Source organism: Dasypus novemcinctus, chromosome 9 (genome assembly GCF_030445035.2).
Source record: "Dasypus novemcinctus isolate mDasNov1 chromosome 9, mDasNov1.1.hap2, whole genome shotgun sequence".
Taxonomy (NCBI): domain Eukaryota; kingdom Metazoa; phylum Chordata; class Mammalia; order Cingulata; family Dasypodidae; genus Dasypus; species Dasypus novemcinctus.
Genome location: NC_080681.1, coordinates 45295738 through 45319301, shown reverse-complemented (window position 1 = coordinate 45319301; position 23564 = coordinate 45295738).

Genomic DNA, 23564 nt, shown 5'->3' with positions numbered 1-23564 from the left:
TTCCTGGGATGTCTTCTTCCATATGTTCATTCAAGCTTAGCCTTATCTGCAAAGTATTTTTTATTGTCCCAATCCTCAGTGAATTCCTACAAATCTTATTTTCTGTACAGTGATTTTGGCACTTATCAAATTATTGCATGATGATAGTAGGAAAGAATCTTGTCTTTAGCAATTACCTTTTAAATACTACTAAGTATTTTAAATATTTTTAAAGACTACCATCACCTGAGTGCCTCACCATTTGCCAAATGTATTATAAACAAACTCTTATTTAATAATCACACAGAAAATTCTTATCAGGTAGGTTAAAAAAAACAAAAAAAAATGTGGAGGTACTGGCAGTTGAATCTGGTACCTCATACATGGGAAGGAGGCATTCGACCAATGAGTTACATCCACTCCCTTTCTTCTTTTTCTTATTTTTATTTTTAGATTTTTTTTTTACCATCATTTTGTGGAAGAGGTGAAGAAATTTACAACCCAATGGAAAGTTAATTTTAAAGATCAAGTTTTTGCATTATACCACATGGTATTTATCGTTTATGAATAGTTTCTTTCTCTTTAATTAAACTTGAAGCACATCTTTGTTTTCTGGAGTCAGAAATTATGCTTTGGACTAAACTTGCTCAGTAAATGTTTGGTAATTAATATCTATATTTGGGTACATTTCAGAGTACATCTGGATTTCAGCAGAATCTATTTGGACCTTAACCCTGTACTTGACCTCTGGGTTCTCTTAAAGTCAACCTCAATGTTCAGAAACATTACACTGTGGTTCTTCAGTCTGCAACCATGGGAATTCAATCAGGAATTTCCCTGGACTGTGACTGGATTGTAACCCAAACTCCAGGTCAGGCACTGCACAATCCAGATTTCTTGGGGTTATTCTACTTTTAGTGAAGGGGTCACTGTGCACCTAGAGCAGATTAGACCATACCTACAGTGTCAACATTTGTTGAAGTTTAGTATTCACATGTTTACCTGTAGGAATCCATCTTATTATTCATATTCTATGAAATAGTAAATAATCAAAATTTGTCGGTTGCTTATAGCCTTACCCTGATTTCTAATCTGTTTCTCTGTAAAGCAGGAGTTAGGAGATCTTTAAATGGAGATCAAAATGAGGAGAGTTTAATTAGGGCTGTATTCAATTACTAACCTACTTTACTTATTTAATATTATTTGAAAGCTCATCTCATATATTTTGGTCACAGAAAAATACTGAATGGTTTTAATTCTTAATGCTATCATTATGTTCACAATCTGTTTTCAGGTTTTCATGAATTTTACATACATTTATTAATTTATGGCAATTTATGTATTTTATGGCATTCCTGTTTTCAGCAGAAAAATGGGTTGCAAATAAAGTAAGATAATTGCTAATATATATTCCATGACTTTAATGGCCTTTTCTTCCCTGTGGACCATTATTAGTTTTCCCCTAAAACCCTTTTAATTAATCAAAAGAAAAAGGGAGATTTTCATTAATATCCGAACATCTTTTTACCTTAATTTGTTTTGAAGTGTATATGTGTCATGAATTGTAAGTCCCTGGAGAAATAGATGAAAATAATATGAATGTTTTCTTACTTTGATAAAACATGGTTATTTTATGATCCAGTAGATTATAACGGTTTTATTGGTCTTTTTGTGGAACTTGCTTCCCCCAAAATATGTTTAGCCAAGCTTCTTGTTTCTTTGTGTTTGACAGACCCTGGAAACAGAATGCTTATAAGTGTGACAATATCAGATTCATTGACAGACTTCTCAAAATTATGTAAACCAAAGTCATATCATTTAAAAGTTTCATTTGGGTGTAAGGTAGAAAGCAAGCATGTATCACCAGGTACTATACTTTACAGTAAATACTGACCCAGCAGAACTACCAATACAAAGGAATAAATCCTATAACCTTTGGATTTCAGAATAAGAAAACAAGTAGACTCTGGAGAAGGCTGCTTTATTTACAATTAAATGCTTCTCCAGATGCCAGAAATTATATAAAATATATAAAAAACAATTTGAGATACTTGAGAACATTGAAGACCCAAATGAAGCAACCACACCCATATATTTTTTCTTTTTGATTTTAATTTGTATAGTTCCCAAAATATGAGAGAGCTATTGCCACTTAAAAGCATAAGTGTTCAGAAGGAGCAAAATCCCCAGTAAGAGAAGGTTATGGAAACATCAGGAGAGCAGAGTCCATTTTAACAGGGTATTGTGCAATCCTCAAACGAAATTATCACAAGCGTATCTTATATCTCAAACTGAATTTGATGGACTAGCAGAAGACAAGTGATAGTCTTTCCGATTTCCTGACTGGAAAGATGAGTGGGAGTCTGTACCTGGAATCTAATTACAGGCAAGCCACTAATAAAACCACGAGATACTTGACAATATGAGAGAGAAAATTGTACAAACAGAAAATTTATGACAGTGATCCACTGCACTGCTGCAATAAAAAAATCTAGTTTGAGTGACACTTCCTGAATAGTAATAAAAAATTAGACGCCCATTCAACCACCCGGGATATTATCAATATTTACTCCTTCTTTGGTTGTCAGTTTCATGTCATGCCCCCAAACCTCCTTCAAGGGAAAAGAAAGAAATGTAGGTTCTCCTCCCCACATAAATTTAAAGACAGTCTTTAGCCTTTAGGACAGTTTGTTTTTCTGCAGGCAAAGGCAAGGAATTTGCTTTTTTGTCACTCTTGAGAAAAGCTGCTCTGTTGTAAAGAGCATAATTTTAGAGCCAGACAGACTTAAATGTTGATCTCAACTCTTCCTTATGCCAGAAGAATGTGATCTGACCTGTTTGAGATTTTCTCATTTTAAATATGAGAATCACCATAATTACCAGAGGAAGAATTGTGAGAATTAAACAAATGCAATGTTGTAATGCCTTGCAAATAGTAAACTCTCAATGCAGGGTAGGTCAAAAAAAAAAAAAAAGATAGAGAGAGAAACAATTATTTATTCCACCATAGAATAGCAACTTGTCAAGCAATATGATCTAAGTCTCATCTAAAAAGAGCTGGGGTATGGAAAGCATGATTAATGGAAGACTTTCTGAAAAGATTCATATAAATATAAAATCGTTATCTTTATACATGGAATTGTGATTCACCACTGGTTTAATTGCATAGTTTTAGTTTAACAACTCCATAACTGAAGATTAATCTTTACATTTTATTGATCATTAATTAATGGGAGTCCTAAGAACATCTCCTAATAAGTTAGGTAATCCTATAAAAACAAACAACTAAATATAAATTCACTGAGTGGAGTGCCATATAAAATAACTTTAATACAATTAATAATAAGTTTCTATGAGTCCATGGTATGTACGTGCCACATTTTGTTTATCCTTTTATCTATTGATAGACAATTGGGTGGCTTCCACCTTTTTGGCAATTGTGAATTATGCTGCTATGAAAATTAGTGAGCAAATATCTGTTCCAGTCCCTTTTTTCAATTCTTTTGGGTATATCTCTAGAAATGCAAATGGCAGTGTCCTATAGTAATTCTATACTAAACTTTCTGAGGAATGGCCAGTTTTCCATAGCAGTTACACTCTACCATGTTGAGAAAGTTTCCTTGTATTCCTAGTTTTCTGAGTGTTTTCATCAAGTAGCATTGCTAGATTTTGTGAAATGCCTTTTCTACATCAGTTGGCATGATTATGTTGTTCTTTTTTCTTCTTCATTCTATTAATGTGGTGTGTTATATTGTTTTTTTTTTTATGTTGAACCATCCCTGTATATCTGGGATAAGTCTCATTGACCATGGTGTATAAATTTTTTAATGTATTGTTGGGTTCAGTTTGCTAATATTTTGTTGAAAAATTTTGCATCTACTTATAATCATAAGAAATACTGTGTGTAATTTTCTTTTCTTGTGTTATCTTTATCTGGTATTGGTATTAGAATTATGTTAGCCTTATGGAATGAGTCAAGATTCCCTCCTCTTCAATTGTTAAAGAGTGTTTGATCAGGATTCGTATTAATTCTTTGTGGAATATTTAGTAAAATTGACCAATGAAGGTGTCAGCTCCTGGGCTTTTCTTTGTTGGCAGGTTGTTGTTGTTGTTGTTTTATTACTAATTCAATCTTATCTTTGTTATTGGTCTGTTGAGATCTTCTATTTCTTCTTAAGTCAGTATAGGCAGTTTGTGTGTTTTGGGAATTTATACATTTTATCTAGGCAATCTAATTTTTGACACACAATTGTACATGGTATACTCTTAAAATTATTTTTATTTCTGTGAGGATGGTAATAATGTACCCACTTTCATTTCAGATTTTATTTTATTTTTTGCACACCTCTTTTTTTCCTTGCCAGTGTATCTAAAGGTTTGTCAATTTTATAGCTTGCTTCAAAGGACCAACTTTTTGTTTCATTGATTATCTCTAGCTTTTTTTGTGTGTGTGTGTGTTGTTTTTTTTAATTTCATGTTTCATTTATCTCTACTTCAATCTACTTCTTTACACCTGCCGTCATTGAGTTTAGTTTGTTCTTCTTTCTATAGATCCTACAATTGTGGGGTTGGATCTTTCTTCTTTTTTAATGTAAGCATTTGAAGCTATGAATTTCCCTCTCAGTATTGCCTGCACTGCCTCCCATAAGTGTTGGTATGTTTGTTTTCATTTTCATTCACTGCAGGATATTTCCTTATTTCCCTTTTGATATCTTTTTTAACTCATTGGTTGTTAAGAATGTGTGGTTTAATTTTCTCATTTTTAAGAATTTTCCAGTTTTCGCTCCTTTATTGGTTTCTAGTTTCATTTCCCTGTGGTTAGGAAAGATTCCTTGCCCGAGTTCAATGTTTTCTAATTTACTGAGATTGTTTTATGACCTAATATATGCTCTATCCTGGAGAATGACCCATGTTCACTAGAGAAGAACGTGTATTCTGCTGCCATTTTGTGAGGTGCACTATATATGTTTCTTAGGTCTGGCTGGTTTATAGAATCATTTGCGTTTTCTATTTCCTTACTGATCTTCTGTCTAAATGTTCTATCCAGTATTGAATGTAGTGTAATGAAGTCTCCTGCTATTAATGTTGAACTATTTAGTATCTCTCCTTTCAAACGTATCAGTATTTTCTTCATGTATTTTGGGGTTCTTCCGTTTGGTGCATATATATTTATAATTATCTTTTCTTATTGAAGTGCGATATATCTTTATTGGTATATATAATGACCTTCTTTATCCCTTATAACAGTTTTTGACTTAAAGTCAATTTTATCTATTAGCATAGCTACCTTAGTTCTATTTGATTACTGTTTGCTTGGTATAGTATGTTTTTTCCCAATCTTTTCACTTACAACTTACTTGCATCTTTGAAATTAAGATGAGTATCTTGCAAACAGCATGTAATTGGGTCATTCTTTTTTTTATCTATTTTGCTACTCTCTACCTCTTGACTGGAGACTTTAATCCATTTAACTGAAGGTAACTAATGATAACATAGGACTTTCTTCTGCCATTGGCTACATGGTCTTTGTGGCTATTTTACTTCCTTTGTCCCTCAATTCTTCCATTAATGCATACTTTCATATTTATTTGATTTTTTTATAGTCTACCTCCTCATTTATTTGTGTTTGTGTGTATGTGTGTAGATATGTCTATATATATATATATAGAGAGAGAGAGTATATTTTCTTTGTGGTTATCATAGGGCTTGAATTTAACAACCTAAATTTATAATTTGATACCAACTTAACTTCAATGGCATAAGCACACACTGTTCCTATAACTTCTCTGACCCTCAAACTTTCTTTCTATTATTAGAAATGATGCCCTTATATATGGCAAGTCTAATACTCTAGATTTATCATTATTTTTTATGCATTTGAACTTTAGAACATGTAAGAATTAAAAAGTGGAGTTGCATACCAAAAAATACAATACTAATACTATTGTACTGGTATTTATACTTACCCATATGGTTAATTTAATTGGAGGTCTTTATTTCTTTTGCCTCTTCCATCTATTCTTTACTGTCTTTTTTCTTTTCAGTGTGAAAAATTCCCTTTAGCATTGTAGGGCATGTCTAGTGGTGATGAATTCCCTCGGCTTTTATTTATATCGGAATTTCTTAATTCCTTCTTTATTTTTGAAAGACTGTCTCACCAAAATAAAATTCTTGGTTGACGATTGTTTTCTTCCAGCACTTTAAATATTTTGTCCTACTGTCTTCTCGCCTTCATGGTTTCTGATGTGAAGTGGACATTTAATCTTATTGGGAGTCCCTTGTACATAATGCTTTGCCTTTTTCTTGCAGCTTTCAGAATTCTCTCCTTGTCCTTGGCATTTGATGGTTTGACTACTATGTGTTTGGGCATGATTATCTTTCGGTTCATCTGGTTTGGGATCCACTGGCTTCTTGAATGTGCATATTCATGTTCATTGTTAAATTTGGGAAGTTTTCTGCCACCGTTTCTTTGAATATTCCTTGTGCCCCTTTCTTTCTTGTCCTACTAGAAATCCCATAATGTTTATATTGGTGCTTGATGTCTCAGGATATCTTAGGTTTGTTCTTTTTTTTAAACTCTTTTTTTCTTTCTTTTCCTTAGGCTGAAGGATTTCAAATTTCTCATCTTCAAGTTCTTTGGTTGTTTCTTCCGCCAGCTCCAATTTGCTCTATTGCATGTCTTAAAGCCACTCGTCCTTTGCCCCGGTCTGCTTAGACTTAATTTTTCTTAAACTTCTTTAACTATCCATAGTCTGCTTCCACCTGCAAAAATCAAGTTCTGTGAGGGCAAGTCCAAGAAGAGTTTCCAGGTTCAGTCTTTCAGACTGCCACCCAGTAGATTGGCACCTGCATAAGGCACCCCAGTATTCACATATGGGTGACTCTCCTTCCTTGGAAAAAGTCCAGGCATCTAGTGTGATTGCAGGCTAGCTCTCCAGAACTCTAGGTAGAAGTGGGGGATGAACCAGCAAGGGAAACAGGTTTTTCTATGATTTTTAAAGCTGTGTTTTCCTGATTTGGCTCTTGCCCAGTGACTGCAAACTTTTAAATTTTTTCTAGGATCCTGAGGAAGATAGCTCTGCCAGATTTTGCTAGTTGTTTAATGATTCTGTGGGGGAAAGACTCCTTGGAGTATTTTATGCCATCATCTTATTCAACCAGAGCTGACTGTGTCTTAATTCTTGGGGATCAGACAATTTTAGATGATTGATCAAATTTCAGGATGCTTTACTAAGGATTAATATCAAGGAGTATGAACATAGTATAAATTTTATCTATTTAGCTGCAAAAATATGGAAAAGTTAATAATTTAATTCTGTAGGTTGATGAAAAGGTACTTTCTGATTTACATGACACTTGGCATCTAAAAGTGAAAAAAAACTATACAAAAAGATGTCATTCCTGCGTTCTTAGAACTTTCATATGACATGATAGTTAGACATACATAGATAATCAATATACAATAATTTTTTTACCCCTTCTGTAATTATTATACTTGGCTATGGGGAGGGAAGAAATATGAAGAAGAAGAAGTGATTTTTTAAAAGGAACACAAAAAATTCATAAAAGTACTTTCTCATTTTCTCTCACTTCTTAACACTGGGGAAAAGAGAGCATTCCACAAGATCTGTCTCTCGATGAATCTGCCAAGATCTGACTTAGTCCTCACTGGTCAGATGTGAAAATAAATGCAGAACAAATAAATGCAGAAAATAAATGCAGGAACAATGTTTTCCACAGTATGGTCTTTGGGCTTTGGTAGGCCAAAGTTATATTCTCAGCTGCTTTGAAAAATACAAGGAGCAAGTTATCTATTTAGTTCCTTTTTTGGAAAATCCTTAATCCCATCTACTTTAATTTCAAAAGAAATTAAAATCATATATTAGTAAAATATTAATTTACTCTTTTAAATGTCACCAAAATGTGGTATCCTTGAGCAATATCAGCTGTTAACTAGAGAATACAGAAATCCAGTTCAGTGTTCCCAAAAGAAGAATGGCTATACAATCCGGGATCACTTATTCTGTACATGTACATGGAACACCAGAGTTCGAGGAAGGGTGCTCCATTTTCAGAGTATCTTGATTTGGTGATTGCAATGTCTGCTTCATTTTTTAAAGTCATATATTAGATGGATTACGTTTAGCCATAAATTTTGAACCTTTCATTCATTCTGCTGTTTTGTTATCATTTGATGTTTTTACGTTTTTCTGCAATTCTTTGTTAAAACAGAACCTTCTACATTCCATGACTTCCAAGACTGGACTGTGGAACACAGGGAGAGTTTGAAAACCTCTGTTCCAATATTTCTTATTCCTTTATGTACCATTAGAAGAAACAAATTTTCCTAGTATAGACTGACATAAACCAATCCCAAACAGGACTGTGTAATCTCTTCAAAAGCATGGGCTTGATAATTCAGGACAGCATTTTTCCGGTTTGCGTCAGAGCACAGGCTCTTTGCTCTGTCTTTCTATAGTCTGAGAAAACAATACTAAGCGGTTTGGAAGTGTCTACATTTTGGAAAGAGCTTATAAATTCTTGTGTAGATAACATATACACAAATGGTTTCATATCTACATAGTAGCCACTGTATATGAACACTGAAGATGCCAAATCTGTGAGAAGGAGGTATAATCAGTAAAGTAACAAATCAGAGCTCTATATCAATTTATATCCCTAAGGGTAATGTGTTTAAGAAGGGTCTTTTACCTTTATTACTGCTATTCACAACTGAAAGCACCCATTCAAAAATATTCTTGAATACAAACTCACCTTTTGTATTCCACTCGTTAGAGGTGGTATAAAAAAGAGGCAGACCAGAGTCCCCAAAATTGGGGAGAGAGGTTTTCAAAACTTCTTTGAGAAGTCTGACCATTCTTATGCCCAGTACTCATGGATATGGAAGTTAAATTAAATTTAGTCCATGAATTTCAGATTATTTACCTTCATTTCTGATATAACATTGGCCTAGCATAGATATAGTAATAGACATATATTATATATGATACACATATACACGATTATAGATATTACCAAAGATACAATTCTAAATGTTTCCCAATTAAAAATATAAAAACCCAGGGCTTTGAAGTTCACTTTATTCATAAGCTAAGATTTGGAAAGTCTTTAGGGTAAAGAAAGATGGAAGCATGCTATCCTTCTATTTAAATGAATAGCAAATTAACTTTCCATTAGAACTCTGCAGCATATCCTGACTTAAACTGATCGAAGCGAATTGATTCAAAGAATTCAAGACCTACAGTGATGAAAAGAAAGAAGCCCAATATTGTTTTCCTCCTCCTTGCCTCAACAATTTTTAAAAACACAGTATTTGAAAAAATAAAAGAAGTGTAGCCTGGTTATATGTTAGTAAAGCACACACTGGTGAATTGAATATAATAAAAGCAAAAATGAGAGCAACAAAGGGGAAATGTATTGGGAAAACTGCCTTGTTGGGGATCCTGACAGAATCTGGAGGTCTTCAGAGTGTGGGGTTGAAGATTGCCAATCCATTCAATCACACCTAATCCCCCACTGCTGGGTTGGATCTAGGGCAACATAGATTTTCCTGTACCCCCTGCCAAGAGTCTAATAATTCACATCCTTTCCTTTGAAGGGTAGAAATCTCAATAGGATTGGAACAAGTCACTGAAAAGGTGCCAGCAGGGGGCTTGTTTCATTATAATAACAAACCAGCCCCTGTTCAAAGAGAAATCACAGGGAATTCCTTGCTGTCTTGTCCTACTTGATTTCTTTTTTTTATCCTAAATATTTACCTTAATCTCTTTAAACCTAGACCCTCCCAGAGGAATAGCTGTACTTCTTCCAGTATCTGGAGAGTACTCTCTTTCATGAGATTCTTTTGGTTGTCACTATAGGTTCACTCTCTTCTCCAGAGAGGTTTATGTTGCTTCTTCACTTCCTGGCTCTACATTTTATTTTTCATTCTAAGCTATTAGCTTGAATTTACTTTTTTTCTTCATGGATTTAATTTTCTTTTTCAAGACCAGAATGTGGAATCCTTCAGATATGGACAATCTCAAGTGGCCAAATAAGGCATATATCTTCTCCACTTAAATATTAATATAGATGGTGGTCAAACTCAGAGAGAAAAAAGTATTCATACTGGACTTTCTACTTATAGCATCCTTGATTTAGCCATAGAATCCTGGTGTTAATCAAGTATCAATCAATTATAACAATTCTAAAAGCATAGTATTCGTTCAGGGACTTTGCCTAGTTCCTTCCCTGAAGATGGAGTAGATTCTGGCCTTGCCCTGCTGGCTCCAGCTTACTGAGCTGGGTAGATGCCTGACCCAGACTGGACCAATTAGGTTTAATCAAAGAGATATTCGCAATTGGGGTTCATTGAGGGACCCTAGTTTGGCTCAGCTGGTACTTGAACTGAGAACCTGGGCTGCCCTTATGTTGCCTGTGGTTTGTTTCCAGGTTCTTGGCTATGTTGCAGAATGGAACTTAGGGATGCACCATATTTTAAGCAAGCAAAGGGATTATGGTACGGGAAAAAAAGAGTAAGTATGCATGTGAGACAAGGGTCTGGGCGTGCTCAAGGGAGAGACATGCACTGAGGCTGGGGCGGGCCGCGGCTTTCTTAAAGCTGGACTTCACCCCCTCCCCCTCCCTTCTTTCAACCACATAAATGAAGACTGTGAGTTATAACATTCTCATTGGTTCTGAGTATGCTGAAGAAGGACTGGAAACACACCATTTTCATTGGTTCTGAATGTCTGCTAGGCTGAGTGGGGTCAAGGGACTGGGTACAAAAGGGTTTCTAGTTATCTATTGTCTTCAGGTATGCGGTCTTGGGCAGTTGACTCCTCATTTGGTGACTTTCCACTGTCAGGCACAGGCAAAGATGGAGAGTGCTGACTCTTTGTTCCTTATTACCCTTGTGCTTTACACAGCACCTTTCCCCCTAAGGTCCCTGTTATGGCCTGTCTCACTTGTGGAGAGCCTCGTTCTGTGTCTGCCAAAGGAGAAGGAAGTGACCTGAAGAGAAAGAACAATAAGGCTAATATTCAGAAGCTAGCAAGTACAAAAATCCAAGGGCCTCTGAGAAACACAGAAGGAATAAATTATAACCTTGTTAAAGTCCTAGTTCATAGTCTCAGTTCATAGTCCCAGTTGCTGGGGAGGCCCTCCTGTAATTCTTGACCTTGGGAACAGTGAGATACTCTGTGCCCTTCTGATAAATCCACCTTTTAATTACACTTGCTTGACTGGGTTTCTATTACTCATCACAGAAAGATCTATGAATAAGACAATTGATTTCAATAGGGTCATAGAATCATGATTGGACCAAAGATACCTAATAAAGATTACTCTTTTTATAGATGAGAAAACCGAGACCTATTAGTAAAGCTAATTATGATTGAAAATATAACTAACAGATAAACCAAAACTAGAAATACAGATGTGTGGTAAAAATGTCTGGCAATCTTCAAAGCAAACTAAAAAGTATGATTAGGGGCAGAGCCCAGAAACTGGATTCAGAAGACATGAATGCTAATCCTTTCTTAGTGATTGTGTGACTTTGCATAAGTTTCTGGGGTCTTGGGTTTTTAATCTGTTAATGATGTCATTTAGACACAAGTTCTCCAGGTCCTAACTCTAAAATCATGTGACTCTAAAGAGCGTCTGCAAACACAAAGTAAATTGGATATCAGAAGCAATTATCTTGAAAATGTAAATATGGATATTGTTGCTTGGGGTGGAAATAAACCAGTTCATGCTGGGTGAATGTCCAAGTGTTAAAGTGGAAGCACTACTTTACAGCAGAAAGCTTCCTACTGAAGTCAACTAGGGGTTCCCCAATGTGATAGGTTTACTTTGTGAGTGTTTCATATCAAAGACTAAACTGATGTTGTGTGCAGACCATGGGTTTGTATTCAGAATCTGTCTGGAAAGCATCCAGAGTCAGTCATGTGCCACAAAGACATTTTTTTGCCATCTAGTAGGAGACTTGAAGAGTTAACTCTAAATTGATTTGGGCTCCAGCTAGGTGAAGAAATAGAATGAACCAAAACAAACAGGTTTCTCTACTCTCCCCTTTCCTTTCTATTCCCTCTCCTCAATGATACTATATTTGCAGAATGAGTGAATATGAATTCAAGAGCTTTTCCCATTTTCCCTCATAAAGGATAGAGAATAAAGAGATAGCCAATGAAGTGAGAAGTTTCCATTTCCAAACCTTTAAACTCCTGTCAGCACATAAAATACGTATTCATCAGCATATACATGGGACCTTGAACAGCATGAAATTCTTTCAATAATATACACAATATAACATCAAATTCCCTCTGTTGGCATGTAGAGATAATTTCCCAGTGGGCTACATTCTTGTCTTACTTCCTTCTCTTGCCCCTTTCTGAGACCCTTCTCATCTATCTAATGCTTCTACTAATCTACTGAATTGTCTCTTGCCAGTCGGGTAATAAATTAATTGCAGAATCATCAAATTGAGGAACCCTTCCTCAGGCCTAATTCTCCTCACCACTTCTCTCACATTTCATACCTGTACTTACTTTTCGTCTTTGAATGCTTTTTACCATAGCTCGTACCTCACTGCAGTTTCATGGTTCAGCCAATCCTATCCCTGCTTTCGGCCTTCATTGATTCTTTTGCCTCAACTTACCTCCTAAATATAGATATTCCTAAAACTTTTCTTTGCTGCTTCCCCCCATTAAGCTTTTTGGGTGTTTCAACTCCTATGATTATTCTCAAACTATCTTTCGGTGACATGAAGAGGAAACAGATGTGCATGGGAAAAGGAGCAATGAAAAAAATTTTAGAGGCAGAATATATAACTTGCTTTTACTTTGTTTAATATGCGGCAATTAATGTAAATCCAGTTTTAATATTTCCTACAATGTCTTTAATAAAGTATATATAGTCAATTAGTCCATTATATGTTAATGTTTCTTTCTTTCTAGAATTTAAAGAAGTTTTATGTTTCAACATCTGGATAGATTCAGTGCCATTCTGATAGAATATGCAGAAAGCAAAGACTGGAGGACGAATATAGTGGATAATAGATAGTAATAAGTCTCTGAAGAACTTTCAGACATTCTTTGGAGGCTTTATCATTTTCTAAGTATTAGTTATTTAGGGCAAACTTACCTAAATGTACATGATGAAGGAAGAACAACTGGAATCTGAGTTACACATACAGATTTAAATTCATTAGCTTCTCTCCACCTCTCAAAGATTTCTTCTCCTGGATTATAAATTTCTCTCCAGAGTTTCATTCATTTCCCTGTCAAGATCCACTGACTAGGTGAAGTTGTGTAGTGCTGAGGCAGTTCAAAATCAACCGTAGGCAAATGTTAAAGCCAGTCAATTTTGGGTTAGATAATTCATCAAAGAAGTAAATATAGAAGTGGACTTCAGAAAACCAAAGACAGACAATCTAGGAATGGAATACAAAGGAAATAGCTGGAAGTGAGAATCAGGAGACAAAGAAATAAAAATAAAGCCCAGAATGAAATACCAAAGCAAAAATCTGTGCCCTAAAACCCAAATGTAATTCTGTCAGCTAAGGTACTGCTCCAGTTGGCTTTTACATCTTGTTCATTCTATTCGTGTTTCCACCCCTTGGAGTTCCCTGTAAGTAGTGACAGTGGCTTTCATCACTGCATAAAATTCACATTTCATATTTCCTTCTACATTTACAGCCAATTGACTATTCCTTCACCAGTTCTCTCAATTCACTCCTTTCTTTCCATTTCCTCTTCTAGGGCCTTTGTTCAGGTACTGACCACCCATTTTTAGAATTTTGAAATAATATCTCAACAGATAAATTATGTTCTCTGTACTAGGTTCTTACATTAGATAACCCATCATGCATACCTCATGGTTCATACTGTTATAACCAGAGCTTGGTCATGACACACAGCTGCTCAAAAACATTTAGAAACACTTTGGCTTTAGCCAAAAAGTCCAATATTTCACTATTGTATTTAAGACCTCTCTAAATCTTGCTTTACCTCCTTTAAATATTACCTCCTATTACCTTATATACATTCTGCATCTTAGAAAATTTTCTTTTTTCATTCCTCTAATTTGTCTTATGTATGTATACATATTCACCTTTCTTGGAGTCCCCTCCTTTCATCTCTAGTTTCAGAAATCTTATCCATTCTTGAAGATCTAATTAAAATAAGTTTTTGCGTTCATTCCACAAACATTTTCAAAAGCATTCCATGTCCCAGAATGTGTACAGGGTGCTGGGAAAACAGATGAATGGCATTGTCCCTATTAAAATAGAAATATACTATAATAAATACATAATATGTAATATATATAGTTATATACTATAATATAAAAGCTATGGTAGCACACAGAATTGGTTCAACATGGGGCAGGCCCTCTGCAGGGATTAATCTTTAGCAGGGTGCTAAAGGAGAAATAGTTTATCAGGAAGAGAAAAGCAATAGAGGATTGGAGATTTTTCCAGGCAAAGGGATAGCAAGTCTATTTTTTAAAAACCCGAATTGTAAGAGAGAGAGCACACAGTTTTAAGGGTATATTAAACTGTTTGCTCTAAGTAGAAATGGTCTTTTCCCTATCCAAAGTATTATTCATACCACACACAGGAAATTTTTAATGTACTCCTTGCGTTTAGATTTTTCCCATTTCTCTGTAATTTTCACAGAAGGCAGGGATTATGCCATTCATCTGTATGCATATTTCTCTTCCCAGCATAGTAGTATACACTTAGAAGCTTAATATTTTAAAAAATATGTGTACCAATTGAATGAGTTAAAGGTAGCATAGAGTGACTATGTTAATTCTTATTCCCAGGTTTGGTTTTCCCACTTGTCCCCCATGGTGCAGAAAATAAAAAAACTGACCTTTCCAGGGGCACTGTGTCACTCAAACAAAGGTGTGAAACTAAAAGCAAACTTCATAAAAAGAAAGGTGAAGGTTTTTGATGGATTTTTTAGTTAAACAAAAGGGCAGATCAGAAGCCTGTTCTGTGGATTTTTTCTGGGACTTTTTGTTTTTTTCAGAACAGGAAATTTAAGAGTTTTGCAGAATGGAATTTCTCACTGGCTTCTTGAAAGACAAAGATACATTCCATATTCTTTCCAATGTAGGTATGTTATGGTAAAATGTGTATTTTTGAAATTCTTTAATTTAAAAATTCTGAATTTCTGAAGGTTAGAAAATCAAAGAAGACTGACCATGTGCCTTAACTCTGCCCTCCTGGCCACTGTGTGGATTACTTGTAATCCACCTTTGGAGAAAGTCAGTGCCTACAGAACTTGTTTTTGCATGTTTTGAAAGTGAACTGATGTCCTCCTGATATATTGCTATGAAGGCATCTGGCATTTTCTCTTCAGTCCAGAAGAAGAGAATATGGCGAAAGCAGAATGAAAACGGTCATTTTTATTTTGTCCATGTTTTTTCAGTTCTTCCACCAACTCTCTTCACCATCACATTGAAACTGTGAACCGATCACCAACCCGGGCCGACTACATGAAGGGCAGAGGCAGAGCAATGTCATATCACTCTCATAATTCTAATCTGACTGGAAACCCATTTGTACCTGTGGTAGCTAAACTCTTATCACCCAATTCCTCCCATCCTCTTCATTAACCTGCTACCAATCTAGTTCCCAACTTTTTAGCAAAGCAGCCCCATCATTTTTCCTGCTTAACCTCATTCCTCAATATAATTTCTCTATGTCTCTTCATGATACCACTATTTTCCAGCCATCTAGACTGGAAAACATGGAGTACAACTTAGTCTATATGCATATTCTATGTCAACAATTGACTCTCTAAAGCCCAGCCTCTCATTTTCGTTCCTATTTTTTCAATTTTGGTTGAACTATTAATACTCTGCCTTGTTCATCTTGAGATACCCTCCTGTTTTGTGTGTGTGTGTGTGTGTGTGTTTTCTGCTTTTTTCCTTCATGTTTATGTTTGGCACACTCTCTCCAGATTGTTCCCTCAAATGCAGATTGGGTCATACATTCTGCTGTTCAAAATCCTCCAGTAACTCTCTGTTTCCCCACAAATTATGTAGAAATTCTTCTTGGAGGCATACAAGGCCATCCATAAAAAGGCCTCAGGGTTCCTCCCTCTCTATTCAGCAGTGTGGCGATTAGGAGCAGGGACTCTGTAGTGAAATATGTGGATTCAAATTCTGCCCTTGCCTCTTCCTATCTCTGTGACTTCAACAAGTTACTCAACCTCTCAGTGCATCAATTACCTCATCTACAAAATGGGAAGAATGGTACCTGCCTTGGAGAATTATAATGATACATGGCTTCAAAGTGGGAAGTATGTTGAACAAGGTCTTATACATAGTAAGCACTGATTGTTAGCGATCGTTATTAGTATCTTCCATTATTATTTCTCTTATAATACCTAAAGAAGTTATACAACCAAAAGTCTTTGAGCTATAAAAAAAAACCTCAAGGTCTTTATTTTACTTAATGAGAAAAGTGAAGTAGGAAGAATTTATATAACTTTCTCAAGATCACACAAAAATATGGGTGGGGTCCATGCCCGCATCTTCTGACTAGTATTTTTTAAGGCTTTAGTGGCCTAAAGCCCCAGTCATTGACAATCAGTGGTGACTAACCATGAAATCAGTGAAACATAAATTAAAAATTTACTTTGTAGCCTAAAAACTAAGAATCTGAAAAAGTATGAAAATGAAAACCAAAATCTGTAAATGATAATCTTAGGCTACTCTCTTCACCTACATAGAGGGCCTGAGCAACTAAAAATATGACTACCTCCACTGTCAAGTTTCAGAGCTGAGTAAGGTCAGAACCTGAGAATGTGTACATTTCCTTAGTGTTTCTGCTTTTCAATGCCATATACAATGTTTATTGTTTATATTTAAATAATAATATCCACTCATTTCCTGCTCTGTGTTTGCAGTCAGTCAAGTGTTCACTCTATTGGGTTTTTGATTGCTCATTAAAAATCTCTCTTCTGGGACATAAAGTAAGAGCAACATGTGCAAATTTATGAGTTTTACTTCTATCTTATTTGTATTCCCAGTCTATGTGTGCACTGATCAGCTGGCATGTGTACTTCTCTACTAGGCTATGTTTTTGAGTTATTATCGTCTTTTTTACCCCATGATTCACATTCTTCTAAATGTTGATTACTCAAGACTTGGATTTAGATATAGTGAATAGCAGGAGAGGCTTACCCTGCCCATTTCAGATTACTGGACCACATATAGCCTCCGCTGCTCAACTCAAGCTCCTTAAATGCTTGCCATTTTACAATATTTCTCTCTCTTCCATCTAAAAATCAAAGTTTTCTGATCACATTGGAGTTTTTCTTATAACAATATTATTCATAACTGTAGTTAGAATGCAAAATACCATAATTATAACTTCTCTTCTTTCTGTTTTGGAATAATAATCTGAGAAAAAGAAAAAAAGAAAGGAAGGAAGACCTCCAAAGTGCTGAAAAAGTAAAATTATAACAAGATAGAGAGAATAATCATATTTGTCTCTCAAAAGACAAGAGCAAATATGCTAACTTTGCAAGTGTCTACTTTGTGTCACCTATTTCATTTCTAATCCTTGCAGCAATCCTGCAAGGTTAAGTATCATTAACACCATAATAGAGAGAAGGACAACTTTAGGTTCAGAGGCGTTAAGTGGTTTGCAAGGACATATAACTGATAGATGCCAGAATCTCAACTTATTCTCAGGTTTACCTGGCTCCAAAACTTGTCTTCTCACCATGACAGCATACAGCCTCCAATATTTGACCCATATTTAATACTTCAGGCTATTTAAAGCAGATACCATGAAATAGGTTGGCTTAAGCAATGGGCCTTTATTAGCTTACAGTTTGAGGTCAAGAAAATGTCTAAATTAAGGCACCATCAAGGTGATGTTTGCTTTCAAAAACTGGATGGTGGTGATCCTTGGCAAGGAACAGGCAGTATCTGCTGATCTCTCCCTTTTCTTCCTGGTTTCATTGCCTTCAGTTTCTGGCTTCCATAGCTCTTTTTTTCTGTGTCTGAATTTCATTCTCCTATAAAAGGATTCTAGTAAGAAGATTAAGACCCAGTCAGTTTGAAGTAGGTCGCATCTTAACTGAAGTAGCCTCATCAAAACATCCCACTTACTAAGGGTCCATGCCCACAGGAATGGATTAAATCTAAGAACATGTTTTTCTAGGGTACACACAGGTTCAAACCACAACACACCACTCTCTAAACCCCAAAAAGACATGTTCTTTCTATATTCACAATATACTCATTCCACCCATTATCCCAAAAGCTTTAATTCATTTCAGAAACAATGTTAAGTACAGAGTGTCATCAAAATTGGTTATAGGGGAGAAGGGGCAAGATGGCATCCGAGTAAGTAAACCCACATCATCTCTTCTACAGAGAACATCTGAGTGGAGGGCAAAATCCTGCCTGAGTGAGCTGTATGGGGAATACACAAAATGGGAGGCTTCAGGGTATCGATCTGGAGAAAGCACGACAAAAAGTGATTGCTCAGGTTGAAACCATGAGTTTCTGGCTCTTGAGGCTGGAGCTGTGGGACAGCTGAGACCCTCCCTCAGGGCAGGAAGCTGCAGCATTCCCTGATCTTTGCTGGTCAGTCAGCTGGAAGAGATAAACTCTGAGAGTTGAGAGGGTTTTAATGAAGGAGAGGGATCCCCTGAGGGTCTGGACCCCTTTTCTTGAGCTTTGAGGAGCATACCAGCTGGTTTGAGGAGAAACCAGGAAGAGGGGAGATGTGACTCTGCTGAGGCAGCCTGATTTACCTAACCTCCCTGGGATAGGAAAAATTAGTCTGGGAGAAGATGGCATTAGGCAATTAATTAACCCTGTGCAACTCATCTAAGGGAGGGGGACAGTAGGAAGTGCTTAATAAGCTTTCAAGAGCATATTTAGGGTTTCCAGCAAGGTGTGGGGACTCTCTCTGAAGAAGACTGAGTCTTTTTTTTTCTGTGATGAGTTAAGTCACCAAGGTCCCATTTGAATTTCAAAAGGGAACTTTCACACAGATGATTGCTTCCTACTGCCCTGGGAGAGAAAGCAGTTAGGAAAAAAAAAGGGGGGGGGGAGGGGGAGAAGGGGGAAGGACAGATTCCTAATTAGTAGTTTATCCAATTACAAAGAGTCAATCCTGCCCCAGGATTTAAGAGCTAATCAACCCAGCAGGAAGGTTTAGCTCAGTAGAGGAGTTTCAGCCTTAAATGTACAAGATTTCTAGTTCAATTCCCACCTCCTCTTAGAATAGTGACTCACTGGGATGTTAAACATCTACCTGATACTTTAGGAGAGGGGAAAACATAGATATTATTCTTGTATTAGCTTCCCTTAGGTCTCTTATTTAAAAAAAAAAAAAAAAAAAAAAGGTTACTTCTGTTACATAATTTAACTTAGTTTACTCACTAAAACCCACTTCAAAATATGCAGTGAAAAAGATACAGGGTAAATGATTGATAAACACTGCAGCCTGACAAGCTCCACAGGGTCTTAAGAGGAAAGTCTGTTTATTCTTAGTGTTTGGTTGACTCCTTGCTTATGGTTTTGTCTATTTTTTGGTTTTCTTGTCTTTCCATCCACTTTATTCCCTTCCTTTCCTTTTAATTAGGTGCTGCCAGCTTATTTCTTGTTTGCTGTGTTTCAGCTTTCTTGATTTTTTTTCTGTTTGTATTGGTTTTGGCTATGAATGCTCTCTTTTTTCCCTCCTACATCTTTATATCTTCTGCCTTTTGCTGTTGCTAGCTCCCTATTATTCTCGCTTTTTATTTCTAACACTTCTATTCTGTTTTATTAATTTTTTCTGTTTTTGTCTTTCTTTTCTCTTTCCCTCTCTCCTCATCACACTGGCTTTTTAATTCATACTATATTCTTCTCCATATTCAGCTTCTCATTTCATTGTAGGTACTCCACTTATTTTTATTCCTATAACTCAACACTGTTTACATGAGTTTAATATTCATTCTCTTAGGACTTACACAGTTCTTTTGCTACGAAAAATTTACTATCAAATTACCATTACACTTTTTCTTTTCTTACCTCTTTTGCTTTCCCAAGACCTAATCTTTTTCCTTCAAGGGAACTTAGACAACAACAAGGAAAGAGAATAAGAAGAACAAAGTATCAAAGAGGAAACTTAACACACACACAAAAGCAACAACTAAATAAAACCTGAGACTAGAGGGAGAAGCTAATCAACTGAAAAAAGGCATCAAGATAAAATGATGACCAGACAGCAAGAAAAAATTACAAACATACCAATAATCAGGAAGACATGTTCCAGTCCCATGAACAAACTAAAAACTAGAAAGAGGAGCAGAACCTTGAACAACTAATCAAAGCTGTCCAAACAAATATCATGGACCAACTTAATGAAGTGAAGGAAGAGATTAAGGCTATTAAGAAAACATTTGGAATGTATACTGAAGAAATTGTAAACATATGCAAAAAGATAATTGATATGATGGTGATAAATGGCACAATCTAAGAAACAAAAAAATACACTCTCTGCAAATAACAGCAGATTTGAACAGGCAGAGGAAAGAATTAGTGATGTGGAAGTCAGTATATCTGAAATCAACAGATTTAGAATTGATAGATTAAAAAGACAGAAAAAATCCAGCAGGACCTTAGGGATTTGAATGACAAAGCAAAATGCACAAACATATGCATTATAGGCATCCCAGAAGGAGAAGAGAAGGGAAAGGGGACAGAAGGGATATTGGAGGAAATAATGGCTGAAAACTTCACCAACCTATTGAGGGAGATGGATGTATATGTCCAGGAAGTGCAGCACATCCCAAACAGTGTAAATCCCAATGGTCTAATCCAAGACATATGCTTGTCAAATTACCCAATGGTCAAGACAAAGAGAAAATATGGAAGGCAACAAGAGAAAAGAGAACCATCACATATAAAGGAAGCTCAATAAGATTAAGTGCTGATTTGTAATCTGAAACCATGGAGGCAAGAGGCAGTGGTATGGCATAGTTAAGGTACTAAAAGAAAAAATTTTCCAGTCAAGAATTCTCTATCCAGCAAAGCTGGCATTCAAAAATGATGGGGAGCTCAAAATATTCACAGATAAACAGAAACTGAGAGTATGCTAATAAGAAACCTGCCCTTCAAGAAATACTAAAGAGAGTTCTGCAGGTTGAAAGGAAAAAGCAGGAGAGACAGAGTTGGAGGAGTGTGTAAGAATGCCTAAAAAGATAAAAAGAGAAATAAAAACAACATATGACATACACAAATCCAAAGAAAATATCGCTAATGTAAGTAATTCCTTGAGAATAATAACACTGAATGTTAATGTATTAAACTCACCAGTCAAGAGACACAGATTGGTAGAATGGATAAGGAAATATGATCCATGTATATGCTGTCTACAAGAAACCTGCCCTAGACCCAGGGATTCAAGGAGGTTGAAAGTGAATGGCTGGAAAACAATCCTATAAGCAACGATAACCAAAAAAGGGCCCATGTAACTATACTAATATCAGACAAAATAGACTTTAAATGCAAAACTATTGTGAAAGACAAAGATGAACACTATATATTAGTAAAAGGGGTATTATTTCAGGAAGAAAGAACAATCATAAACATTTATGCATCCCACCAGGACACCTCAAAATATATGAGGCAAACACTGGAAAAACTAAGTGGAGAAATAGGTGCACTACAATTACAGTGGGGGAATTTAATACACCATTATCACCATTAGACAGAACATCTCAAAAGAGAATTAATAAAGAAACAGAGACTTTGAATAATATATTAGAGGACCTGGACCTAATAGACATATATAGAACACTACATCCAAGTACACCAATCCTGCTTAAACTCTTCTAAAAAATTAAAATAGAAGGAACATTGCCTAATTCTTTCTATGATGCCAACATTACCTTTATACCAAAGCCAAACAAATACACCACAAGAAAGAAAAATTACAGACCAATTTCTCTAATGAAACTAGATGCTAAAATCCTCAACAAAACACTTGGTAATCATATTCAACAACACATCAAATGAATTATGCACCATGAACAAGTGGGTTTCATCACTGGTATACAAGGATAGTTCAACATAAGAAAATCAATCAATGTAATACACCAAATAAGCAGACTGAAAGAAAAAAATCACATGATCCTAATGATAGATGCAGAAAAAGCATTTGACAAAACACTGCAAAAGATAGGAATAGAAAGAAACTTCCTGAATGTGATAAAGGGTATATATAAGAAACCCACAGGTAACATCATATATAATGGTGAAATCCTAAAATCTTCCCCTCTAAGATCAGGAACAAGACAAGGATACCCACTATCGCCCCTTCTATTTAACATTGTGTTAGAAATACTTGCTTGAGCACTTAAGCAGGAAACAGATATAAAAGACATCCACATTGGAAAGAAGTCAAAATTTCATGATTTGCAGACAACATGATCCTATACATAGAAAGCCCTGAGAAATCTACAACAAAACTTCTAGAACTTATAAATGAGTTTAGTAAAGTCACAGGTTATAAGATAAATGTGCAAAAATCAGTAGCATTTCTGTACACTGATAATAAGCAATCTGAGGAGGAAACCAAGAAAAAAAAATATCATTTACAATAGTAAATTAAAAAATCAAATACCTAAGAATAAATTTAACTAAAGATGTAACTTTACACAGAAAACTACACAACACTATTAAAGGGAATCAAAGAAGACTTAAAGAAATGGAAGAATATTTCCTGTTCATGGATAGGAAGAATAAATATCATTAAGATGTCTATCCTACACAAACTGAACCTTAGATTTAATGCAATCCCAATAAAAGTCAACACAGCATTTCTAACTATGAAATTTATTTGGAAGTGAAAGAGGCCCTGAATAGCCAAAGACATATTGACAAAGAAAAATGAAATTGGAGGAATCACACTACCTGACTTTAAAACATACTGCAAAGCTATAGTGGTCAAAATGGCATGGTATTGGCACAAGGGCAGACATACTGACCAATTGAACCAAATTGAGAGTTCTGATATAGATCCTCACATATACAGTTATCTGATATTTGACAAGTCCACCAAGCCCACTCAACTCAGAGAATGACCTCTTCAACAAATGGTGCTGAGAAAACTGGTTATCTTTTTGCAAAAGAATGAGAGAGGAATAACATCTCACACCTCATATAAAAACCAACTTAAAAGGGTTTAAAGATTTAAATGTAAGAGCCAAGACCATAAAGACCTTGGAAGAGAATGTAGGGAAGCATCTACAGTACCTTGTAACAGGAAATGGCTTCATCAATTTCACACCCAAAGAACAAGCAGTGAAAGAAAAATAGATAAATGGAACCTTCTCAAAATTAAAACCTTTTGCACCTTAAAGGAGTTTACCAAGAAAGTGAAAAGACAGTCTACCCAATGGGAGAAAATATTGGTGACCTTATATCTGATAGGAGGCTAATAGCCAGTATATATAAAAAATCCTATATCTCAAAAATAAAAGGACAAACAACCCATTCAAAAAACGGGCAAGAGATTTAACAGATGTTTCTCCAAAGAAGAAATACAAATGGCTAAAAAGCAC